The 13,442-nt window shown below is 34.2% G+C and overlaps 1 protein-coding gene across 13 annotated transcripts in view; it reads left to right on the top strand.

Annotated features, from left to right (window-relative positions):
- Positions 1–13,442, top strand: part of LOC106877583 (piezo-type mechanosensitive ion channel component 1) — a 138,948-nt gene that overhangs the window by 61,692 nt on the left and 63,814 nt on the right. The window lies entirely within an intron of this gene.

Below are 13,442 nucleotides of genomic sequence, written 5' to 3'. Positions count from 1 at the left end.
GGAAAAAAAAAAGCTTACATTCTACAACTGTTCATCTAAGCATGCTTTCAAGACACCAGAAAGAAACCATTCTTATTTTGTTGAGAGATGTGATGCTCGGTTATGTTTTGTCAAACTGGTTTTGCAATTTAGTTCCACTGGTTCATCTACACTGTTATTGTTCTTGGGAAAGGTACTAACATCACAACTTCCTATTTCTGTATTTCTTAAGTCACTGGCTTTGTTTCATGTTTTTGTGTAATTGATGCTTCCAAAAAAAAAAAAAAAAAAAAAAACAACAAAATAACTGTAGTTGGTCCCTAATTTTGAGGATACTTTCTTGCTGTATTGTTATTGTTGATCTCATTCATTTATGGAAATCCCCCGTGGTTGCTTGGTTGTTGTTGTGTGTGTGTGTGTGTGTGTGTGTGTGTGTATGTCTTTCAAACAAGGAACATTCAACTGATAAATACATATTCTGGGAAGACCAATTTACCCAACCCATTCTAACCACTCTTCCCCACCTTTCTGCGAATTTACTGGAAGACAGCCCTTCTCCATCCATCCCCTTCGTCTTCGAATGGTCTTCAAAACATACTAAGTATTGCATCTACATTGAGTAGTATGGAGTGCGTTCTGTGTTAACATATATTTCTGTGATAGGTTATTCTTATATAACCACAACCCACTATTTATTTGTGTATTTTATCTTATGTAATTATAATTTATGTAATTTTTAAATGAGTTTTATACTGTTATGGGAGAATCCTGAACACCCTCACTTGACTGAAGGTAGACAAATAAGAACCATTTTGCACCAGATGTGTGTACCCATGTCACAAAACATATGAATACAAAGATTAACACTACTTAAATGTCTAGAGAGTAAATTAGAAGACTTGATATCCCTATTAGTACCTTCTAATTAGACATGTAAGTATAATGTAGTGGAAACTCATAGATAAGAATAAGAACCCATATAAATAGGCAGGAAGTGTATACACATTTTTCTCGTATATATCTGTGTGTGTGTGTGTGTGTGTGTATACATGCACACACATCCCCTTTGACTGATGGCTATAATAGCAAAATCAATCGTTGATTTTGCTAGTAAAATATTCAATATTGCCTGATGAAATGATGTGGTTATGTGAAAATGTAATGTTGTGTAATATTATGCATACATTGAATAAATGGCTACTCTATGGGAATATATATAGACTCCCCAGCAACTTGGAATTATTACCTTCTGTTCCATATGAAAGATGATTATTTTGTTTCTCTGTTTCTGTTCCATGACTGTATTCAGTATGCTCTTCTGTAAACACGTTCCTTGTTTTATATGGTCGCGGCAATAATTCTATTAATCTTTGAAAACAATCATGGAAAATATAAATTCTTTTTTTTTCCAGGTTAAGCTTCTTATATATTCTCTTTTCTTATCTTTCCAGTTGCCATCTTCTTTTGGTTTTCAATGAGTTTTACTTTTTCCAGATATCATTATTTGTTTGTACAGATAATATTTAATTAGAGAGAAAAAGACAATTGAAAAGAGAACCTGGGTTAATTATTCGAATCATTTTGACAAGTATGGTAACTACTTTGAAGGTTTAATGAGATTAAAACATGTCTTGAGTTGTTTTCCTTACTCGCTGAAGCAATTAAAAATATTAGTAATTGTGATATATGTTCTCCTCTCCCAACTATGTAAATATTTCTAATTAGATTTCTTTTACTCTGCACTAAATAGGTTCACCCTTCTCCCCACCCCTCTAATTAACTATTTATCATTTATTTAATTGATTTTTGAGAAATTATCTTTCAGTGTAGGGCTCTACACGCAAAAAGACAATTAAGTTGATTGTTATAGATTACCAAGTAAGTAGTTTTGTTAAAACCCTCCCCCTCAAAAAAAAAAACAAAAAAAAACAAAACAAAACAAAAAACAAAACAAATCAATAGCACTCTAACAGTGCTGGTATGGAGGTGCCACCTTGTAGTCTTCTGTTTAATTATTTGTTTTATTCTAATTTTGTTTTGTTGATGTGACTAATCTGATTTTTTTTTTTAAAGCTAACTTACTTCCACATTTTATCAATTTTAGTTTGATTTGTTTTTAAGTGAATTTTATTTTTATATTGTCCACGTTTGGGACTTTAACTATCACACTCTACTAATACTGATTTCTAATTTTGGCACAAGGCCAGCAATTTCAAGGGAGTGGGTAAGTTGATTACATCGGGGTGTGGCCAAAAGCTTGGGTTTCAGTTTCACTTTTGTATTGGAGCTACTTATATATTGTTTATTTATTAGTTTGGAGGGAAGGGTAGTGCCTATGACCCTTTAGAGAGCCTCCAGGAATAGTGGATGGGAAGAAGGATGGAGGAAATTATGGTGTTACGTCAGGTTAGGGTTTAAGATTAAGGTTAGAGTTTAAGATGAGGGTTAGAATTAGGTGTTAAGGTTAGAGATGAGGTTAAACTGCTTAAATGTAAATGGTCAAGCAGACTGCATTCTAACTTGGCACCAAAGGTATCCCCAAACCAGACACCTGGCCTGGATGCTTGTAACTAAGTGGCCATGCAGGGGCCACATGATGTTGCTAAACCCAGACAAAGGATTAGGTCTACCACCCCAGTAGTTCAGTGCAGGATTTGAACTTAGAATGCAAAGATCTGAAACAGATACTGCAAAACTCAGCCTTCTAATGTTTCCAACGATCCACTTTTGTTGAGTGGTACTTTACTGACCTTGCTAAAAGGATGGAAAGGCAAGGATTTGAATAATTGTGCCAATTCCATGCCAATGGCAGCAAATAGCTAATAATAAAAGCATCACACAGTTTGCTTGAAGCATTGTAGTACAGAAGTTGAAAATGAATGGAAAGAGACAAGGAGACCTTCTAACATTGCAGAAGGGTTTTAAAAAAAAACCCATTGTATTTCAATTGAATAGTCCTACCTTCAGAAGGATACAGTCAAACAAATGTGTATTTAGAGATTCTTTTTTTTATTTTGGACTGCTAATAATAACTGATTGGACTGTTAGTAATAGCTAATTGAACTGCTAATAATAGCCATTTAACCAGTAAATAGCATATCAAAATGTCCTCTTATTGTTAAGCAGGTAATAACCGTACATATCAAAATGCTTCATCATAAAAATAACTGTGAAATTTCTAATTTCTAGAGTCTCTGATGTTTCATAGGATTAGTACTAAATTATTGTTTTATGATATTATGTGAATCGGAAGTCCTGAGCTTGATCTGTTTGATGAAAACCCCTCGAAAACGTGCTCCAACATGGTCACACTGGGTTAAATCATTACTTAAAATATAATAAAGCTAATTGCAATGCTTTAAACCATAACTTAATTAGCTTATGCTTAAATCTGGCTTTGGTCCTGCACTTTTTTTTTTATATATCAAGATGTTTAATATATATATACATACACTGGTCAATCCTTAGTTTAACCTGCCATAAGTTTAATTTAATACAAAATATTTTAACATAGGCAACACAGGCATGGTTGTGTATAGACACAGATATGGCTGTGTGGTTAAGAAGCTTGCTTAGCAACCACGTGGTTTCAGGTTCAGTCCCACTATGCAGTACTTTGGACAAGTGCCTTCTACTATAAGCCCTCACCAACCAATACCCTGTAAGTGAATTTGCTTGTTGGAAAATGTATGAGCTCTTTGTTTGTCTCTCCGTCCATCCATCTGGCTGGCCATCTGGCTGGCCATCTGGCTGGCCATCTGGCTGGCCATCTGGCTGGCCATCTGGCTGGCCATCTGGCTGGCCACCTGTCTGTCCAGCTATCTTTCTGTCTAGCTATCTCTCTGTCTGTTTGGCTATTTCTCTGTCTGTTTCGCTATCTTTCTGTCTAGCTATCTTTCTGTCTGTCGAGCTGTCTGTCTGTCTGTCTGTCTGTCTGTCTCCCCCTCCCACCACTTGACAACCACATTGATTTGTTTACGTCCTTTGTAACTTAGCAGTTTGGCAAAAGAAACCTGTAGAATAACTACTAGATTTTAAAAAAAAAATTCAGTGGTGTTGATTTGTTTTGACTAAACCCTTCAAGGCAGTGCCCCAGCATGGCCACAATCCAATAACTGAGACAAGTTGAAGATAAAAGTCAATGTTACTATTTGGAATTTTATTATTAGTTGAGCTAAAGAAACTACAATCACAGATATCACAATTACCCTCTGTTGCCATGGCTTTCAGATTCCCACCACCACCACCACAACCTTTTCCACCACTCCACAAACATCATCATGTCATGAGCGGACATCTACATGTTCACTTGGTTTGCTAGAAATAGCAGCTAAATCTCATGCTCTTTTATTTTGTGGGTAGGGAAAATTTGGTGCAAAGTATCTTCTTCAGAACAATCAAGTTTTGAACCTTTATCTTTGAAACTTTCCACACAAAAAATGTTAGTATGTTTGATAAAGTTACAGACGTCTGCGAATGTGCTAATGTACTGATGTTCAACTTCTGCCCCTGTTCCTCCCTCACTCTATCTTGGTATGTACTTGGGATGGCTGTTTAATTAGTTAATTAATTAAGTGAGCAGGACTGGGAGCAAAAGCATAAATATTCATGACATGCGTACATACACGATTAATAGAATTGTTTGATCATTCATTATTAGTTATCCATCAGTAATGATTATCATCATCATTATCATTGTTATCATGAATAGATTTATCATCAGTGATGAGTATATTAATTTCGTGGGGAATATGGTGAGAGCTGTGATGCATGTTATGCCTTTATCAGCTTTGTTTATTATAGATGTTTTTGATCTAGTTTGGATTCTTTGCCATCAAATTTGAATTCTTTGCACTCAAAGAATTCAAATTTGATTGCAACGAATCCAAACTAGATCGAAAACATCTATAATTGTTAGTAGAAAGTGAATGGAACTACAACCAAGGATTTGAAATCTACTTACATCATTGGGAGTTTTTGAATCCATCTATTTTGCTTGTGTCCTCAAGAATACAGAATCTTTAACTTCATCATCAATTATAGTGTCCTAAATCCTGTCTATATCCCCAGTATTTTGATGAGAAGAAAATGATAGTCCAGTATGTGAAGGCATGGTTGTATTAGAGAAGTTTACTTCCCAACCTTGTAGCTTCAGGTTTAGCCCTACTGTTGGCATCTTGAGCAGTTGTGTTCTGCTACAACCCTTGCCCAATCAAAGCCTTTGTGAGGGGACTTGACAGAGATGGAATTAAAAGAAGGCCTGTCATATATATGTGTGTGTTTGTGCCTCTTTGATTGACATTTTGTGATTGTTGTAAATAAGTGTCACTGTCATACGAGCGTTATCATTTGTTTCCAATCTACCGCGAAGACTTGACTGGTCACGGTGAAGTAATAATACTTGCTTGGAAATGGGTGAGGGTCAGTAAAAAGGACTTCTCGCTTGGTTTGTGTGTATGTGTATGATGGGCCTCTTTCAGTTTCTGTGGTTGACCTGGAGATGTAGTGATAAACACTTGCGCAAGAGCCACACAGTTGGACTGAACCTGAAACCAGACCATGTCGTTGGGAAGCAAACTTTGTACCACATTGCTGTCCATGCACCTGTCTGTGTATTTATGTTATTTGATGTTTGTTGTTTTACTAAACCCTTTTTTTTTATCATTGAAGTTCTGTCTTTGTAAGCTTAATAGTTCAATTTTGTTATTGTTAATTTTGACTGGGTGTGTGGGTGGTAAAATTATTTGTTTTATTTCCGTTTCTTTGTAGAATATTCTTTAATTTCTCCGAGGAAAAAGGAAATAAGAAAAAGTGCAGCATTTTCTAATACTTTTTAAATGCTTTGTTTTTTTTGCATCAGTGAAATTAAATACAGGAAGCACTCAACAACAAACCTGATTTATGTGTTAGTTCGACAACGCACATAGATTAATTAGTACTGAGTGACATCATCATTAGTATATAATATGAAGCCTGTGTTGTGACCCAGATGGAATAAAGTAAAAGAGATGGCAGTACACCACTTGATTGTTCAGAAAATTGTAATAGTATTTGTGGTAGTCAAAACAACAGGAAGGAAAAGCCTTATGTATGGGTTTGCGGTAGTCAAAACAACAGGAAGGAAAAGCCTTATGTATGGGTTTGCGGTTGTAGCTTGTGAATGAGTCAACCTTTACTAAATTTGTCACATGGCTATTTTTTCCAGTCTAAGGTGTGTGTGTAGTAGATATTTTATCAGTTTAACTGCAATACCCTAGATTTGTAAATCATTTCTCAAATGTGCGTTTCACTGCTATTGGTCACAACTGATGTACTTTTTAGGCCTGAAGAGAAATCCAAGCCTTTGAGGTACTTCTTTTGGTTATGTCATGTGTTGTCACCTGGAAACTTCATTAGAGATTGTGAAGTTTCACATTTGTAGAAGTTTGGTGGGGTTTTTTGGGGTTTTTTTTAGCTGTGCGATCTGTAGTGAGTGTTTTGGCAACGATAAAAGGCAGAATGACTAAATTGCTATGTTTGTTATGTCCCTATGTTTGTTATGTCCCTATGTTTGTTATGTCCCTATGTTTGTTATGTCCCTATGTTTGTTATGTCCCTATGTTTGTTATGTCCCTATGTTTGTTATGTCCCTATGTTTGTTATGTCCCTATGTTTGTTATGTCCCTATAGAAGGATATTTTCAAGGTCTCTGTTCACAGAAGCAGCTTAGGGTTGGCATGGTGTATCTATGTGCAGAAGATTAAGACTGCACTTATCCGCTTTCCATGCTTGCGCAACAAGACATGTCCTAGCATGGAAAATCAGTGAGTAAATTTCTGATGCTGATAAAACAAGTCAGAAAACTAGAGAAATTTTAGAATTATTAAATTAGATTGCTTCATATGTGGTATATTTAACACAAACACACATATATGTATATATATATATATATAGTGTAGTATATTGCCACTTAAGTGTGGCTGACCCCTAGGGGTGGATGTTACTGTTGCTTTTAGCCCCAGGAGGACATCTCCTCCAGCTGGCTTGATGTCCTCCTGGGGCTAAAAGCAACAGTAACATCCACCCCTAGGGGTCAGCCACACTTAAGTGGCAATATACTACACTTTATCGTGCAGTTACTGTTAATACTTCATTTAGAGAATTAACATTGCTTATATATATATATATATATATATATATATACACATACATGAACCAATCCATCTAAAGTTACTGAATGTTTAAATATTCAGGACTTCTTTGTTGGACTTTGACACTTCTTTCAAAAGCTGACAATTTACAAATATATGACCTTTAGTTACCAACCACATAATTAACCTGTTAGTGTTAAAACCAGCCATATATTCTGGTTGTCTTATGTTCAAACTGGCTAGATCTGGCCTCTCACACTGACCCTACACTGTCATTTTAAAAATAAATAGCTCATATCACCGAAAGCTATGAGATAATACCTAATTAATTCAAAATGATATAAGTAAATAAGCATTACATTTGATAGAATAATCTGAAAGCTAAGGTGTTAATTAATTTCATTAATTTCAAAATATTTATACTTTAGTATATAGATTATGCTGTCTTTTCTTTTGTTTTGTTCAATGTTTAGTTGGGTAAATCTTGGTGCTAATGTAGTATTTCATTCTTATTAACTGTTCCTTACTAACTCATTCTGATAGAAATATATTGATTTATCTATAAATTTTGCTAAATGATCTCTATGTATTATAGATAGGTGTATATGTGACTGCCATACATAAAATAGTCTACTGTCGTGTTGTATTCCCAGCTTTGAGTTTTGAATAATGTTTGATGACTAAGTAAAAGTAGAAAAATTACGTCAGTTGTGTGTGTTGGTTTGTGTGTGTGTGTGAAAGATGGGAAGATACAGATGGCTTAAATTTCAATAACAAAATATGTATCATGTAAAGCTGAGTGAAATTGAATGTGTGACTGAAACTATATATATGTATATATATGACTGACACGATTTCTTTGGGCGCAGATCCATGGCCTCTCAAGACCGATGGATGACGACGACTACTACTACTACTACTACTACTACTACTACACACACACACACACTCTGTCTCACATGACTATTTATTTGGTATTGGTTTTATACTTATAACTTGTCACTGACCTATATTGACAAGTTGTGGTTCAATAATGACCGAGATTGTTCATTTAAAAATAATTGATGAAAGATTTTGGCTTAACAAATGACTCTTGGCCCTGCCTGCCATTAATCTGAGAGGTCCATTAATTCCTCTGAAGTCTGCTTCATTCTTAGCCCACAAAGGCGAAATGAAATTGAGAAATATCTACTCTTATTAACTGTTACCAATGACATTAGCTTTCTTTTTCCCCTTTGTCCCAAGTGTTTGGCAATTGAAGTTGTTTTAATTTCTTCTTAGGATTAAGTTGACCTCAACTTCTGGAGTTCTTCACATGAAGAGTGCATCCTCTCTTTCCATGTAGAAATCAAGGAAAGGAATGATAACCCTTAGCCGTAACAGTTACAATTGTTCCTCTGTTTAATAGAGAGTGACTAGTAGAGTTTGAACTTGTGATGTTGTGATTCCTGCCTGTTATCATTCAGTGTTACTCTGATCAACTCTCTTTTACATTCTGTTCTACCACCACTGGTATGAGTGTCATTGAAAGTTCAATATTTGGCTTCCTTTGTGGCATATTATTGGCCAATTATTATTGAAAAAAAAACAGACCTTTCTATCTCCAAAATCTGGTGGAACTGGTGATGGAAGACATAGAGACTCTAATGTAGGAGAAAGGATGACGTCAAAGAATAGTAATTCCATCTTAGGAAGCGACTGGCACAATCTTGGTCTCTCTCTTTGGTGTTATTAGATCAAAGAAAAAGACTAGGTTACGACTTCTAATCAAAATTTTGTATATAGTAAAAAACAAAATGTTTGAAAATCCTGTTTCCATTTGATTTTATGTTTTGAACAAGTTCTTTTTAGACGAAGTTAAATCTGATCTGTGCTAATTATTGACAAAAGTCTATGATTAGTTTTGATTTTTTTTCTTATCCTGACATGCCTAGAATTTGAGAAGAATTCATACAGACTGTGTTAAAATACTGTATCAACATTTTACAAAAAACAGCTATTGAAATTTCTTTAGCCTTTCCATTCTATTGCTGTGTGTGTGTGTGTGTGATATATTTTAAGTGGGTATTGAATCTTTAATCTGAAAGTGTTTGTATGGTCATTTTAAAGCTTTGAACTAAAAATTCAGACCCCTTTTTTTTTAAATTCTAAACTTCTTAGCATATAATAATTTTTGGTTGTTTTGCTTGACATACCAACTATTTCTTCTCATTCCTAAGCCATAGAAAATTCCAAGTTGTCTGTTCGTGTTCCAACCATTATTGACATATTTATTGCCCTGGCCCAAGGTAAGTTATGTAATTAGGTGGAAGAGGTGAGGATTATTTAGTGAAACACTGGTTGTTTTTAGGGGATGATAAATGGAAGGCGAGTGCATATATATACTCTCGCATACCTACGTTACAGAGTTCATCAAAAAAATGTCTACACACTTCAGGAAAGGAAAAATTTGTGTAAATATTTTAATTCAGTGTCATTGCAATTTATTCTGTCTTGTTACAATTTGATAAAACATTGAAATAGGCATTTATATTTATAGGGGTACTTATACAAGTTAAATATTTATACAGATTTTTCCTTTCCTGGAGTATGCATACATGTTTTTGGTGGACTCTGTATTTATGCAGGCAGATAAATATACACAAATACTGCCAGATAGGCTGATATGTAACCACGTACCTACAACATAGATTCACTGACATGCAAATATATACACACATATCTATACTGCAGTGGGCAAACATAGGTATACAGTTGCTTCATATGACTGGAATGTTCTCTTCATTTCTCCAGTTCTTTTTTAGGATAAGAATCCCATGGTTCTATGATCTTTTTAACGAATTCTCTCTATCAAAAAAATTATTATTCCTATCTTCAGAGAAATGAAAAGAACATTCCACCCCTATTAAGCAACCATATACTAGCTTTTACCGGTAAGCCTCACATGCACACACACACACACACACACACACACACACACACACACACACACACACACACACACACACAACACTCATATTATGTACACTGTCATATAGCCTTACTTACACACTCATTTTCAAAGCTACACACACACACACACACACACACACACACACACACACACACACACACACACACACTCACACACACACACTCACACACACACACACACACACACACACACACACACACACACACACACACACACAAAAGCGAAGCTGCTAAACTTGCAAGATATGTCCAAAAATGTCGATGGCATTGATAATGTTATATCTGTGGACGAAGAGGTACTCAAGCATTTCTTCAAGATATGACATTCCTATTCAGTACCATCTCTATGAAAGAATGCCCAAAATAAATATAAAAGGTGTTTCTGATTTTGCTTAAATTCATTCATTAACACATAAGGAATATTTCCATAAAATATTCTGCTAAATACAAACATATCAGGTCTGACACTGTTGTTTAGGACAGAACACACAAAAAATAAAAAATACCCAAATCTATGAACTGTTGTAAAGGTTAGTTGCTCAGATGATGTGCAAAGTGGAGATTTCATTCAAGTTTGGTAATAAAGACAACATTTATTGTCAACTGCTTCAAAACTTATTACTTCTCTATCTCGATTATGAATTTACATTTATACCAATGAACATTGGTGCACTAGTTTATGTTACTAAATGTTAATAATCTGGGACAGCTAAGGTTTTGAAGTAAAGAAAGGGATCGACCAACCTGTATACTGCACATTCAGTCTGTAAGTGGAAGAATGAAAGTGAGTCTTTTCCAGTATTCAAGATGTGTCTCTTTTGTGTTGGGGTTTTTTTCTACAGTCAATGAAAGAGCTTTGTTTCTTAGAAACCAGTTCTTTCCTTAAAGAAAATGTCAAAGAAATAAGGAAAACATTGAAGCATTTGTGCATATATGTACACACATTAAATCTTGTTTAAGTATTGAAACCTATTACAGAAATTATTATTCAATAGGTATTTTATTGTCTCTCTCTCTCTCTCTTTCTCTCTCTCTCTCTCTCTCTCTCTCTGTGTATATATATATACATATACATATATGTATGTATATATATATAAACAAAATTAAGGGGTCAGCAACAGGTTGCTTCACCACATACCGAAGTTCAAAAATAGCAGCTAAAAATGCTGAAACTCCAACAGATATCAGTTACCCGCAACTCACATAAGCAAAACAAGAAGAAAAATAACGAACTAAACTAGCCATAGTTTAGTTCGTTATTTTTCTTCTTGTTTTGCCTATGTGAGTTGCGGGTAACTGCTATCTGTTGGAGTTTCAGCATTTTTAGCTGCTATTTTTGAACTTCGGTATGTGGTGAAGCAACCTGTTGCTGACCCCTTAATTTTGTTTATAAATGTATAAGAACTTTTAAATAAGTTCCACACTGATAATGGTGCTTACATACCGAAGGGCTTGGTAAAGATGATTAATTATTAATTTATTAATAAATTGATAATCCTTTACCCTTTTAATTGTAATAATATATATATATATATATATATATATATATATATATATATATACATACATACACAGTAGAAGCTCAGTTTCTGAATCATACTCTCTTCTGTCTTTCTCATATTCATTTAATACAGTAGTACCTTGGTTTATGAATGCCTCTGGTCACGAATAAATCATGCTCTATCTATCTATCTATCTATCTATCTACATGAAGCACGATTTATTTGCGATCAGAGTTGTTTAAAAACTGAGGTACTACTGTGTATGTATATATATATATAAACTGCTATCAGTAGTTAGTACCTACTTATTTATCAAAATACTCCCAATATTTTGGAGAAAATAGTCATTTCATTGGATTCATTTCATAGATTCATTCCAACTTTATTCCCCAATATATAACCTACAGCTTTCACTGAGGTTTTTTTTTTATGCTGTGTGTTTTATTTTTGCTATAAACTTGTGTGATATTTTAGAGATCTGCTCATATTAAACTGACAACAACTGTAGACGAATTCCTGAATCTAATTTACTTGAATTTTTACTTCATTCCTTCATTTACCAATTTCAAAATATCCAATAAACATTCATTGCAAGTTTTTATTCTTTTTGGCTGAAAATAATTTTGTGCTAACCATTGGCAGTATTTATTCCAGTTCACATATTCTTTGCAGCTTTGGTTACAGAAAAGCTCACTTGCTGTTTGTCAAGAGTATCTATGCTAATTGTTTTTCCCCTCTATTAACATCTTCTATTCTAAACTCTTTTTGTGATAGAAACTATTTCAGTTGGGATCTTTGAGCAGAATATCCGTCATAAGTTGGCTATTGCAATCAACTGCCTTTCTAACGAAGCTGCATGATTTTATAAATTGTTTATATCAAATACATGCTGAGTTTGCTGATTAATCGACTGCCTCCACTCACTTCACTGATTCTTTCTTATTTCATCAATATCCTTGTTGGAATCCCCTAATTTTTTTGCCTATTTGTCATCGAATTATGCTTCTTTTTGCCTAATCCACATGCACACACACATATATATATACACATGCATGCACACACACACACACACACACACACATATACACACACATATGCACACACAAACACACATACGCATATGCACATGTGTATATAGATATATACACACACATACATACACACATATATACACATATATACACATATATATACATATATATATATATATATATATATATATATATATATATAGCACTGATCACTTTCCAGCACCCATACCATCATCCACACACCTAGACATGCGCACACACACACACGTCAGAGTCACCAGCCCCTATCCACACGGACATACACACTCTCACATACACACACATGCGCACTTTCATTTTGGGATCTCCACTACTTTTTTTTTATTATCTTCCCTTCTTCTTAACTCTCCTGTCTGGCATTCGCCATGATTCATCACTAGCCACCAAACCTTTTTTATTTTCTCTATCTGCTCATTTCTGTGTTCCTTTCTGTTGAAGAGCGTAGGCTTGAAACATAAAAACCTTTCTCACTTCCCGAGCGTTAAACTAATACATCTGTTTGCTGTTTACACACCCGTCTTTGCGTTTTTTTTATTTTTATTGTAAATTCCAACTATATATACATATATATATTTATATATATATATATATATATATATATATATACACATATATATATATACACACACACACACACATTCATTCATTCATTCATTCATATATATATGTATATATATATATATATAGATTCATTCATTGGTATATATATATACATATATATATATATGTATACACACATACATATATACACACACACATACTCATATCTGTGTAAATGTATTATTTGT

Source organism: Octopus bimaculoides, chromosome 20, assembly GCF_046866305.1.
Source record: "Octopus bimaculoides isolate indiv1 chromosome 20, ASM4686630v1, whole genome shotgun sequence".
In the NCBI taxonomy this organism is placed as follows: domain Eukaryota; kingdom Metazoa; phylum Mollusca; class Cephalopoda; order Octopoda; family Octopodidae; genus Octopus; species Octopus bimaculoides.
The sequence above is the reverse complement of the archived record's forward strand: the minus strand, read 5'-3'. Positions and strand labels throughout refer to the sequence as shown.